The sequence below is a fragment of the Phyllobates terribilis genome, unplaced genomic scaffold (genome assembly GCF_046119375.1).
Source record: "Phyllobates terribilis strain yellow unplaced genomic scaffold, ASM4611937v1 Scaffold_5__5_contigs__length_657084704, whole genome shotgun sequence".
NCBI classification, from domain to species: domain Eukaryota; kingdom Metazoa; phylum Chordata; class Amphibia; order Anura; family Dendrobatidae; genus Phyllobates; species Phyllobates terribilis.
The window spans coordinates 436,047,458-436,061,208 of NW_027362765.1; positions in this window are offsets into that span (position 1 = coordinate 436,047,458).

Here is a 13,751-nt window from a genome sequence, read left to right on the forward strand (position 1 = left end):
ATTTAGATGAAAAAAAAAATTATTTTTCCTGGCCCCTGAGACCGGAGTGATAAGTCTAGCAATTTGACCAACAGGAGCACACAGGACTGTAATGCAGTGTTTGCTGGTATAACCACTGCGTCTCCTATACAGTCTGCCTGCCTAGTTGGCAGTTGGGCGATGCTGTCTGCCCCGTCCTCTGAAGAAGTCGGCTGAGAGCGTAGGTTCCCTCTCCCATACATAGCACTGTGGTGGTCTTAGGAAAAATGGCCACGGGAGCATGCGCAGATTGAGATCTGGAGAATCAAGATCTCATCTCCCGAGATCTCATCGCTCGAGATCTCAATCTGCGCATGTTCCCGTGGCCATTTTCCTGATGCCTACCGCAGGGCTATGTATGGGAGAGGGCACCTTTGAGGGGATGGGGACCGCAGCATCGCCCAACTACCGCCGCCACCACTGCCCAAGTCATTCTGAATCAGCAACCTTTCTGAGAGGACGGGGCCCGCAGCATCGCCCGATTCCTGCCGCAAACCTTCTGTATCTGTGACCCCACCCCATAGGTAAAATACCGTACCTTCGCATTATAAGATGCACCCCTTTTTCCTCCCAAATTGGGGGGGGAGTGCGTCTTATAATCCGAGAAATACGGTATATATATATATATATATACACAGTATATATATATATATATATATATATATATTTATATACATATATAAAACGTGTGTTTGTTTGAACTACAGTCACAGAGTACTTTTATTTTATAATATACAGTATGTGGTGCAGGGCATAGTCTATATATAGTTTACCAGCTCAGTGAGAGATCAGATCACAGCTTTTTAGCTTTATGCAAAGTAGAGGTGGAAGGGAAGGAGAGAGCAGAGCGACAGAGAAGTTGGGCAACTTTTTAGTAAAGCTTATTTCACCCCAGTGCTGGCTTCATAGCTACACTGCTCAGTACTGCTGTTCAATGTCTTCTTTCATGCTGTTGCACAGCTTATCTTACACAGAGACAGGAGAGCAGGAATGCCTTATGTTTCTGTGTACTATGTATGGGAGACATTATACCAGATACCAGTTAGTTTCCATTTATGAACTCAGAGAAAACTGAAAATGCAGGTCATATAATATAACAACAGCTTATTCTGAAAAGTCACTGAAAACTACAGGGGCAAAATATAAATGGACTAATGATAATTTCCAAAGAATTGTTACATATGTAGTTATTATACTGTAAAAATTGGTCACTGTTATAAGTGCTGTACTTTTGAGGTAAGAATAATCATTTTTTTATTTTTAGAAAGTTCTGGAGCAGAACGAAGGGACATTATTATGGAACGGGTCCAGGATGGGGGCTATTACATTATACTATTAAGATGTATTTCAATTTGTAGGCTTACAATAGTATAAAAGTGATTTTCTGAAGCCACAATTTTACTGTAATTAATTGATTAATTAATTATTAAATATCTCAGAAACGTGAGCAAAGCTGGCAAAATCGATATCAAATCAGCACCATAAACTTAATATAAAACCGTTCAGGCATCGTTGGCACAAAAAGCACTGTATACTTTTTTCAGCCGATCACTTTCTTCAAAGCTTGCTTCACGTCTTTATTTCTAAGGCTGTAGATAATGGGATTTAGCATTGGTATTACAGCTACATTTAGCAGCGATATAATTTTGCCATCACTTAGGAAAGTCTCTGATGGTGGTCGTAAATACAAAGTAAACAGAACTAAATATAGTAAGGTAACAATAGTGAGGTGGGAAGAGCATGTAGAAAAGGCTTTGGACCTTCCCTTAGAAGAACGAATGTCAATAATGTTTCTAACAATAAAAACATAAGAGGTCAAAGTTAGGAAAAAACAAGGTATCCCTAACAGCATGGCTGCTGTAAATATAACCAGCTGAATTCTTGTAATATCTGAACATGAGAGTTGCAGCAGAGGCATCACATCGCAATAGAAGTGGTTAATTTCACAAGAGGAGCAGAAATTAAGCGTAGATATCAGGATGGTAATGGGCACAGTGAAGACGTAAATAATAATCCAAGAAAAAAGAGACAACTCAATGCACATATTATTATTCATGACAAGCAAGTAGTAAAGGGGTCGACAAATAGCCACAAAGCGGTCATAAGCCATAACTGTCAAAAGCAGATACTCAGTGCTTTGAAAACTAAGTACAAAGTGACACTGTGCAAGACAAGCCATAAAGGAGATTCCTCTCCCATTCATAGTCATCACTAGTAGCTTTGGTAAAGTTACTGATGTATAGCAAATATCCAGGAAGGAAAGGTTACTGAGAAAGAAATACATAGGAGTGTGCAAGTGTGCGTCCTTATAAATCAGAATCATTATCAGCGTGTTACCAGATTGACAGGTAAGGTATAGTATTAGTATAGAAATGCAGACAATGACATGGACTTCAGGGTCGTGAGACAAGCCAAGCAGTAGAAATCCTCTGCTGCTTTGGTTACAGGTTTCCATTGCCATGCTGGTCTTTCCTATATGTTTTTTAAGTAAAATACCCTCAGAAAATATATCATTATGTTACTGATATGTAAGAAATTATAATAAGTCATATGAAATCAGCTATTATAGAACTTGCATATGTAGAGGATGGAGACTAGTGGTGCCCATACACTTCAAATAACTCGGTCCAACACTTGATCAGCTTTCGCTCCCGACAGCCCCATAAATAAGCATGCATAAGAGTAGAGACAAATAAGACATCTCAGGCTGCCGCTTATCTCAGCTGAGAACAAAAAGATTAGAAGTTAAAATTCAACAAGTCTGATTCCATTCTCTCCCATAATTTTAAACTCCGCCCCCCTTATTTTAAAAAAATGCTAAGCTAAGAAATGATGGTCTTATAATATTTTTCACCGCGGTTATTGGAACCTGCCTTTCAAAAATAAAGTACTTTTTCAAACAAAGATAAAGTTTAATAGATAGGTTTATATAGATATAACTTATTAGCATAATTACAGTGGCAGGTAAAAGTTTGGGCACCCCTGGTCAAAATTGCTGTTATTGTGAACAGTTAAGCAAGTTGAAGATGAAATGATCTCAACAAAGGCCTAAAGTTAAAGGTGACACATTTCCTTTATATTTTAGGCAAAAAAAATATATATATATATTTTTTTCATCTTTTACATTTTAAAATTTACAAAAAGGAAAATGGGACGATGCAAAAGTTTGGGCACCCTGCATGATTAGTACCTAGTGACACCCTCTTTTGAAAGTATCACAGCTTGTAAATGCTTTTTGTTGGCAGACAAGAGTCTTTCAATTCTTGTTTGAGGGATTTCCATCCATTCTTCCTTGGAAAATTCTTCCAGTTCTGTGATATTCCTGGGTCGTTTTGCATGCACTGCTATTCTGAGGTCTAGCCACAGACTTTCAATGATGTTCAGATTAGGGGACTGTGAGGGCAATTGTAAAATCTTCAGATTGTGCCTTGCGTGTGGTGCTATTTTAGGAAATTCTCTGCTCCTATTTGCTAACTACTACCACTTCAAGATTAAATTATTGTTTTAAAGAGTTGTCCAGGCATGTCAGGGCATAAAATATTGATGACCGATCTATAAGATAGGTCAATAATATAAGATTTATAAGGTATCACATCTGTCACCTCAAAGAATCAGCTGGTCTTAATTACTGAAGCGTTTGGATGTAAACATTTAATTTAGCTGAACAGCACAGGTCCTTTTAATGTGTAGCTGCCACTGCCAACTACTGCAGATCAGCTATACAACCCTTTAAGTTTACCATGAAAGTGGCTGGAAACATGATAATTTGGTTAAGTGTAAGCGCTTATTAAAACTTCAGTATTTTACATATGAGTGCTATCCATATTTATCACGGATAGCACTCTTATCTATGGTAAGAGTTTGGGTTTGGGGTCCGATTTTTTCCTCAAACCGAGTGCACCATGCAAAATTGGGGAGACATGCCCGACATTGATCCGAGGATGAAAAATATCTGACAGCACTTGGATGCCATCCATGTGCTGTCCATCTTTCACTGACTGATTGATAGGAGAAGGTGGAGAAACTTTTTTTTCTCAGTGAAAAAACTGATGAAACTCTGACCAAACTCTAATAAAATTTGATCACAGTGGTGAAAATCTGATGAAACTTGGTCCATTTATCTTGTACGTCAAAAAAACTGACGTCTGAATGAGGTCTAGGGTTTTATGCATATCTGCTTTGTAAGGTTCATGGCAGATATTGGCTAAAATATCAGACAAAATAGCAAAGTATACTGCGCAATATTGTCCATTAAAATGTTGGCCATAATGGGAGGACATATCATTGGTGCAACCTGTGAAGCCACACAGCGGTCCAGGAGTTAAACGGGGTTATGTGGGCCACATCGATCTCCAAAGCAGATAGAACTGTGTATTATAATGAGCTATTAGATTGAAAAGGGCCCATATATTGTTCTTGCACAAGTGTCCACTTCTGTCTCTGTACGCCCCTTTTGGACACCATTATGGAACCTCGACAGACCCCATTATAGTCAATGGACTCCATTGGCTGCCACTGGATTACATTATATGATGGATAGATGGATATGACACTGCCATTAATGTCATTGTTCTTCTCTTAGAAAGGAGTAAAATAACAGAATTAATAAATGCCTGCTTGTGCCATCTGATGAATGAAAAAAAAAATGTTTATGTTAAATGTTGCATGTAATGAATGTAAAGACCAAAAAATGCATAATTATCATGTAAAGAATTAAAGGAAAAAATAACAATTTGCTTTATAAACAAATATTATACACTGTACCTGAAAAGTTTCTTAGAGTATATGAGAATCCTCTTTGATAAAGTCTCTACTATTTTTTTATTTACCAGTTTTTAATTTACCTGAGTTTACCAGAAGATTGAATTCAACAAAAGATATTTACAGATAATATTCACTGTTATGGTGCACCAAGTCCCTCTATTAAGAGTTATTTAAAGCAACAGTGTCCCTCTACCAACTTTTTACTCTGTCTCTAAAAAATAGGAAAAGGAGCAGTCTTATTATCGCAAACCTGAAATGCCCAAAGTTTTCTTGAAAACGCTGTTTCTTCTCAGAGATGCATCTTATGGAGGTTGTGGGTATTTATTCATGCAAGCTTCCCCAATGAATGTGCAAATTAGTATAAGATATTAATGTATTGCCCACTGGGAGTAATTCCCTTTACTGAATGTGTATAATTTACAGCATAATTAACTCTCTGTTCAAAATGGACCCTAGTGAGTTAAGAGCGATTATTGAACAGGGAACTATAGGATAAAATAACTAAATTGGCTTCAATTATTTGACATAGTTTTGCAAAATTTAAAATGATTGTGTTTTTTTGGTCTTGGTCTATAGACACTAATCCTTTTGTTGTTTAAAGCGAATGTGTTAGTAAGATCACCCCCACCCCCCCAAACCGCATATATGGGCACAAAGTTCCTTGAAATGTAAATCCATTGACCCCTCTTTATATTTTTTCATCTATTACTGCATTCCCCAGAAATCAGCTTTTCATTTTATATGCAAATAAGGTAAGTGCTCTGGGCGTGGCAGAGCCTCTACCACTGGAGGCTGTTTCCCCGCCCAGCACAAGCCTCTTTGGCTTTTTTGATAGCTCACTGTCAGATTTCCTTACCTGGAATCTGACTACACACTGACGTTAGGCTAAGAGAAGAAAAGCCTTAGGGTTCGCTCACACGAGCATATAATTCGGATGAGTGCAATTTGATAAAAAAGAATTGCACTTAGATCAAATTTATTTACTGAGGGAGTGCAGATCTGCCTATTTTTTCTCAGCTATATTTGGCGTGAAGAAAAAAATCACAGCATGCAGTGATTTCACTCCGAAATCAGATGGGTACAAGAAAAAAATCAGATGCCATATGTAGCATCAGAGTGGCATCTGATTTTTATGGACACATTGCAATTCTGTAAGATAGGAAATAGATAAGCGAACGTGCTCACCACTGCTCGGAACTCGCCCAAGCATCACTGTGCTTGACAAGCTCAGCGAGTATTTCCGTGTTGCACGGATGGGAACTCGGGTCCCCTCCCTGCATGTTTAGCGGTCTTTAGAGAGCCAATGAACATGCAAGGATTGCCTACCATGCATTGTAATGCCACAGCCATGTTGGTTGTGGCATTACAGTGATTGGCTGGCCGCACAGGGTCATCAGATCTATATAAGACCTGGCGCTGCTATGCTCGTCACAGTCTACACCGGAAAAAGGCTGAGTAGGGATAGGTGCTGCTGAGTCTGGAAGAGATTTGCTTGTTTATAGGTAGTATAGGTATTCCACAACATATATATATATCCATCTGAATTAACAGTCCTTCTGAGGACTAATCCAGCTGCATATAATGAGAGTTAGGCAGGCTGGCAGGGTATGTGGCAGACTGCAGTGCATATAGCGCAAGAGGGTCCATTGAACGTCCTATCTGCTGCTGCTGTAATAATTACAGATATTTGTAGACATAACCCCAGATATCAGGGGCCAGGGCAATTTTATGTTTATCTTAATCCTGGTTATTTGCTTAAAAAGCAATCCAGAGTACACTATTTTTCTGCTTCATTTGCTTGTTAGTACACTGCAGAATACAGCCAGATGTGTTCCATATTTTAGCAATAAAAATCCAGAAATTTGAACTGAAAGTGGAAAATGTTGGCCTCCTTTTCCATTCTGTTGCAGTGTGTCGGTCAAGCTATTCAGACTAGGTCTCTGTGTAGAATAATATTAGTAAATTACAGGCCTGCTATTTAAAACCGTGGTTCTTTGTCTGACATATCATCTATAACAGTGTTCCAAAATCAGCCATTTTTGCCTTCCATTTCATTGCAGTGGGTTGGTCAAGCAATTCACACTAGGTCTCTGTGTAGAATAACATTAGTAAATTACAAGCATGCTATTTAACCCTCCGTCAGGGGCAACTGATCTGACAGGCGCAGCTCACTTAGCTTCATTTCTCTATTTTCAGTGGTTTTTCTGGGAAACACCCTCCTCCCAGTACCTTCCTAACTTTAAAGGCTGTGTGAAACCTGAGAAGCCTCTTGTGCTGCAGAGCTTCAGGAGATCAGATATCAGTGTTTTGGCTTCTCAGGCTCATTGCCCCTGAATGTGGCACACCTTTGACGGTTAGTATTTGCTGTTTTTATTCATCCCAATTGTTTTTTTTAGCTTGTTTTATGAATAGCTAGTGCTAAATTTGTGGATTTGTCATAGAAGGTTTTCTTAGAAATAAGAGTGTGCTTCTCAGGCACATTGCGCCCTAACACATATTCTCTCTCTTGCTTCAGCTTTTCTTCTGAAATGGCGAGGAGAATATTTGACTTGTCAAATGCCCTTCATGTTGAGCAAGTGCAAAATATACTGCTTGATGATGATGAGACAGACCCCTTTCAGCTCGAAGATTTAGGGGAAGAAAGTGACATTAATTCAGAAGATGATGTGGAAGAATGTCCAGATGTGTCTAATACAGAACAAGATGGAGAGAGTGAGGAGGATGCTCAAGACATAGAAACATATTATTTGGGCAAAGATAAAACAACAAAATGGATAAAAAAGCCACTCCCTAAACGTTCTCGCACACGCTCGCATAATATTTTGAGCCACCTTCCTGGTGTCATAGGAACTGCAGGGAATGCTAAAAATGAAATGGAATGCTGGAACTGTTTATTCACTGATGACATTCTGGTCACAATTGTGACATATACAAATCAGTACATGGACACTATAAGGGACAGTTTCATTAGAAAGCGAGATGTCAACCCTATTGATGTAATTGAACTGAGGGCGTTTATTGGTTTGCTATATCTTGCAGGCACCTATAGGGCAAACCGACAGAGTTTGGAGGAGCTCTGGGGTAGAGATGGGGATGGCATTGAGAAATTTTCCTTGGTAATGAATATAAAGAGATTCAAAATTATAATGCGGTGTCTTCGTTTTGACGACAGAAGTACCAGAACTGAGCGAAAAAAATATGACCGGCTTGCTGCGATAGGTGAGATATTTGAAAAATTTGTACAAACCTGTCAAAAAAGCTATTGTCTAGGTCAAAATGTCACTATTGATGAAATGTTCCTGGGATTTCGTGGTAGATGTGGCTTTCGGCAATATATCCCATCTAAACCAAACAAATATGGGCTAAAATTTTTTTCCCTTGCTGACTCCAGGATTACTTATACCTACAATATGGAAGTTTATGCGGGGAAACAGCCAGCAGGTCCATATTGTGTAAGCAACACACCGAGTGAGGTGGTAAAGCGAATGGCTGAGCCTTTGTATGGTTCAGGGAGAAATATAACTGCAGATAACTGGTTTACTGATGTGGGTTTGATTGATTTTTTGAAATCCAAAAAAATATCATATGTGGGTACTGTGCGAAAAAATAAAACACAATTGCCGCCACAGTTTATCAATGTGAAAGGGAGAGAACAATACCACAGTATGTTTGGATTTAGTGAAGGCAAAGTTTTAGTGTCCTATGTCCCACGCAAGAACAAAAATGTTATTCTTGTATCCTCGCTTCATGATGATGATGCGATCGATCCTCGGTCTGAAGCACAAAATAAGCCGGAAATGATAATGACGCGCCCCCTGGGCCAGTGCTGTTTGGGGATTACCCGGAGCCGGATCTGATGGGGGTTGTAGTCTCCGAGTGGCGGCGACCCGGTCCGTGCCCAGGGTGTCAAACTCAGTGTGTGGCAGTCTTTACAGATGTTATTAGTTGTTCTTAGTGTCGACTACGCCACCCGTTGATTTGCGGTCAAAAGGCCGCCGCTGCAGCAGGGTCCGCTGAGGCTGGTGGTATATGTGCAGCTGTGGTAGTATAACCCCCAACGGGAGGGGTATAGCCTCAGGGGGTCAGGTGTAGAGGATGGTGGTAGTGGTGGTGCAGTGTGGATGGTAAGAAGACTCAGAGTCGGGCTGTGCAGTTCAGGGTTTTTACTTACTGCTGTTCTGTTGGTCACTCTGGCCTTGAGTGACCGCCCGAGCCGTGCTGCGTCCACCAGGTCCTGGACTCGGCCAACCCCCAAGCAATTCTGGAGCGTGGTCCTGAGCTCCCTTTCTGACTGTCCTCTCTACTGGCCGTTCCCACCAGGGGTCCACTTATGTCTGGCTCCCTCGGGTCTCCAGTTGGGTGAACCTTCTTTGGCTTCCCTGACCCTATGCTCGGTGTGCCTTCTTAGTGGACTTGGTGAGGGGCTGCTCCACATGTAATGTCGCAGCCTCCGGTTCTTAGTTGAGGGTAGTTTCTCTCCTCCACTAATTTGGGATCCGGTTCCCTTGCGTGCCAACCCTTCACCCTTCTGGTTGTATACTGGGTTCTTGGGGTTCCTTCTTCTCCCCCTCTGGGTCCTTCTCTTCTCCTCTCTCTCTTCTCTCTGCAGGCGCTCCTGGACCTCTCTCAGGACTGACTGACCCTCTACAGAAGACTGACCCTGATCTAAGATGGTGCCCACCTTATATACTCCCTCTATGTGTGAGCTCAGGTGACCAGCACCCAATGAGCTCCTAGCCTTACCCAGACTGCTCCCCCTATCTGCCCCTACACTACTGGGATGTTCCACCCCCCTCCCACTCCAGCCAGGGACAGACACTGTCGTACCTGCACATATACTGGTGGGAGTACCGTCGGTCTGTCCCCCGGAAATGGGATGTATGTAGTGTATGCAGCTATCTGAGCTCAGTCCCACACTCCATCCTTACCCGGGAGTGGAATACCACACCTCTGGCTTGAGGTGTAATACCCCTGTAGCAGCCGAGTCCTCAGGGTGCTACATTCCCCCCTGGTAAATCACAGCACGTCCTCGGGCTGTAAGAGAATAAAACATCCATAAACATACAATTTTTTTCATAACAACATAAACATATAAAACATTATATATATATTTCTGCAGCATAAAACTTTTTCATAATAAACATTCTTGTAAACTTTCTTGTTCCTCCGGCCACGGTGCAACTTGTGACCAGGTAAAGTGCGACAGTCTCTTGTAGAATAACACAGCTTTCCTATAAAACCAGTAGGGGGCGCCTTAAAAAGCGCAACTATATACAAGGGGAAATATGGCCGCTCTCAGTCCTCGGCCAGGTATTAGGAAAGGAATGACCACTCTCAGTCCTCGGTCAGTGGGAATAGGGACACACGGGTTTCAGTTCAATTTGCTGGTCCCAACGGGGACTATATTTTAACTAGCAGCAGTAACAGTTCTTATACCCTGACGGGTAACTATGTACAGTCTCTTTACCGTACTTTAATGACGGCGTACTCCTGCTCCTCCTTCAGACCCGTCCGGGTCCTCTTGCTCCTCTTCACACCGTAGCTCCTCCTCCGTCAGCCGGTGTACATGGAGGGCGTAGGGTCCTTTGGCACACTTGTGCTGGGTGAACGTGACCTCGTCCCCTACATATAGGTCACGACCTCTGTGTCCCTCCGGCAGATGGGACTCCACGTCTCTTCTGGTCACAAAGACGTCGCCAGGGGTGTGGTGATCCCTGATGAAGCCCCACCCGTGCTGCAATTGAAACTTAATCACAGTCCCGGTGGTACGGGGACCATGAGCTGCACGGGGGTCTCTCCTGGTCCTGCTCTTCTGCCCTGCGCTCTGTTCCTGCAGCCGCTGCTTACGGACCCGCCTCTCTCTCCGTTCTTGCTCGAAGACTGCCAACTGCTGGCGGCAGCACTCCACACGCTCCGCTGCGGCTGCCCGAGTTTCCTGAGTGAACCCCATGAGGTCTCCTCCGGTGGGGTCCCACTCGAACTGCGCTTCTTCCAGCGGGAGCGGGGTCCTCTTAACGGGCTTCGGAGCCGGAATCAGGGGCTCGCACAGGGGCCTTGCTTTTGGAGTTCCAGTTGGTAGTACTCCGGTGGCCATCTAAAGGGCTGCCCATCCGGGCACGTATGCTGGGCAAATAGGTCTTCACCCAGGTGTGGCGCTGTGGATGTTGAGGGCGCGGTGGTGGTAGCGGCGCCCGGGTTCGCCAGGCCTTGCGACCAGGCCTGGGGTACCCTGAACGTAAAGGGCACCGTGAAGACGGCGGCGCCCGGGGTTACTTGGCCCAGCGACCAGGCCGGTGGCTCAGTGGAGGTAGAGGGCGCTGTTGGTACTGCGGCGCCCGGGGGTACTAGACCTTGCGACCAGGCCGGTGGTGTTTCCTGCTTTGCCGCGCTCAGGGTTGAGGCGCGTGACGTCACAGGGGTCGCGGCCGCGGCTTCTGCTTGAGGCCTTGTCTGGAGCGGTGACGATGCAGCGACGGGCACGGCAGGGGGAATTTCGGGCTCTGCGACGGGGAGCTGGGGCAGGCACGCGGTTTCTCGGCTCGGGGTAGTGACGTCCCCTTTACCTGCCTCCATCTGTTCAGCTCCCTCTTCGGCGCCGTCTCCAGCCTTCACTCCTCCTGCACCATCCTCAGAGGCGGTCTGTCTCCTCGTCTCGGGTGGCGTGCTTCGCTGGCGGGTTCTTGCCTGCAGGGCCATCTCTCGGCTCCACTCCGTCAGCGTCTCTCGCTGCACCTGGGCCATCCTCCATGCGGGGTGCTCCAGCGCGGTCTGAGCACACTCCCGGTCTCGGGGGAGCTGTGCCAGGATCTCCACTAAGCCTAGTGGGGTTGTTGCTTGCAGCAGGCTCCTGACCACAGGGTCGGTGCTGCCTGACTCTCCTTCCATCTCCGGGTACGACTTCTCCGGAGTCCTCTCCAGACTTCTTGTCTCCGGGTGCGCTCTCTCCAGACTCCTCCAGGCTGCACCCATCTTCGCTCTCTTGTTCTGTCTCCGCCCACATTGAAGGTGGTCCCGGGGCAACTTTGTGATTGTCAGTTCCAGGGGCAGTTCTCTCACGCTGATGGACATCTCTAGCATCACAGTCTCCGTTGGTGGGGGCGGTTTCCGCTTTTGGCGCCATTCCTTTACCTGGCCCACGATGGGAGGTGACCTCTTGCCACCCTCTGGCACGCCCATAATGGCGTCCGCTCTTCCAAGGCGGGAAATCTTCTGGAAATGGCGGGAATCGTCTCCCAGTGGCGGGAAACTCCGTGGATGGCGGGAAAAAGCTGCAGATGGCGGGCAACCGGCGGGAAACGATCCGTGATGGCGTCCCATGGCGGGGACCCTCTGGAACCGGCGGGAGACTTCTTCTTGAGGTAAATTTGAACTTTTCTTCAGGCACGCAGTACCCGGTGGTTGCGGGCACGAAATCCTGCCGACTACGCCAAAGTTGACGCGCCCCCTGGGCCAGTGCTGTTTGGGGATTACCCGGAGCGGGATCTGATGGGGGTTGTAGTCTCCGAGTGGCGGCGACCCGGTCCGTGCCCAGGGTGTCAAACTCAGTGTGTGGCAGTCTTTACAGATGTTATTAGTTGTTCTTAGTGTCGACTACGCCACCCGTTGATTTGCGGTCAAAAGGCCGCCGCTGCAGCAGGGTCCGCTGAGGCTGGTGGTATATGTGCAGCTGTGGTAGTATAACCCCCAACGGGAGGGGTATAGCCTCAGGGGGTCAGGTGTAGAGGATGGTGGTAGTGGTGGTGCAGTGTGGATGGTAAGAAGACTCAGAGTCGGGCTGTGCAGTTCAGGGTTTTTACTTACTGCTGTTCTGTTGGTCACTCTGGCCTTGAGTGACCGCCCGAGCCGTGCTGCGTCCACCAGGTCCTGGACTCGGCCAACCCCCAAGCAATTCTGGAGCGTGGTCCTGAGCTCCCTTTCTGACTGTCCTCTCTACTGGCCGTTCCCACCAGGGGTCCACTTATGTCCGGCTCCCTCGGGTCTCCTGTTGGGTGAACCTTCTTTGGCTTCCCTGACCCTATGCTCGGTGTGCCTTCTTAGTGGACTTGGTGAGGGGCTGCTCCACATGTAATGTCGCAGCCTCCGGTTCTTAGTTGAGGGTAGTTTCTCTCCTCCACTAATTTGGGATCCGGTTCCCTTGCGTGCCAACCCTTCACCCTTCTGGTTGTATACTGGGTTCTTGGGGTTCCTTCTTCTCCCCCTCTGGGTCCTTCTCTTCTCCTCTCTCTCTTCTCTCTGCAGGCGCTCCTGGACCTCTCTCAGGACTGACTGACCCTCTACAGAAGACTGACCCTGATCTAAGATGGTGCCCACCTTATATACTCCCTCTATGTGTGAGCTCAGGTGACCAGCACCCAATGAGCTCCTAGCCTTACCCAGACTGCTCCCCCTATCTGCCCCTACACTACTGGGATGTTCCACCCCCCTCCCACTCCAGCCAGGGACAGACACTGTCGTACCTGCACATATACTGGTGGGAGTACCGTCGGTCTGTCCCCCGGAAATGGGATGTATGTAGTGTATGCAGCTATCTGAGCTCAGTCCCACACTCCATCCTTACCCGGGAGTGGAATACCACACCTCTGGCTTGAGGTGTAATACCCCTGTAGTAGCCGAGTCCTCAGGGTGCTACAATAACATTTTACAACGGAACCAAGGGTGGTGTAGACACTGCAGATCAGATGTATGCTACATTCAGCGTGTGCAGAAATGTCAGGCGCTGGCCAATGGTAATTTTTTTCACTACGCTAAATGTGGCAGGAATAAATTCTCAAGTTATTTTCATTGGAAACCCGCTGGGATCACAGCGTAGAAGACTCTATCTAAAAACATTGGCTCATGAACTGGTCATTGCAGAGCTTCGCAGAAGAAGTGTGAAAACAATTGGAATACCCTCTAGCATGCAAATGCGGCTGAGAAAATTTCGCGCAGAACATAAACGCGAAGAATCACCAGCTCCCCCACCACCCAAA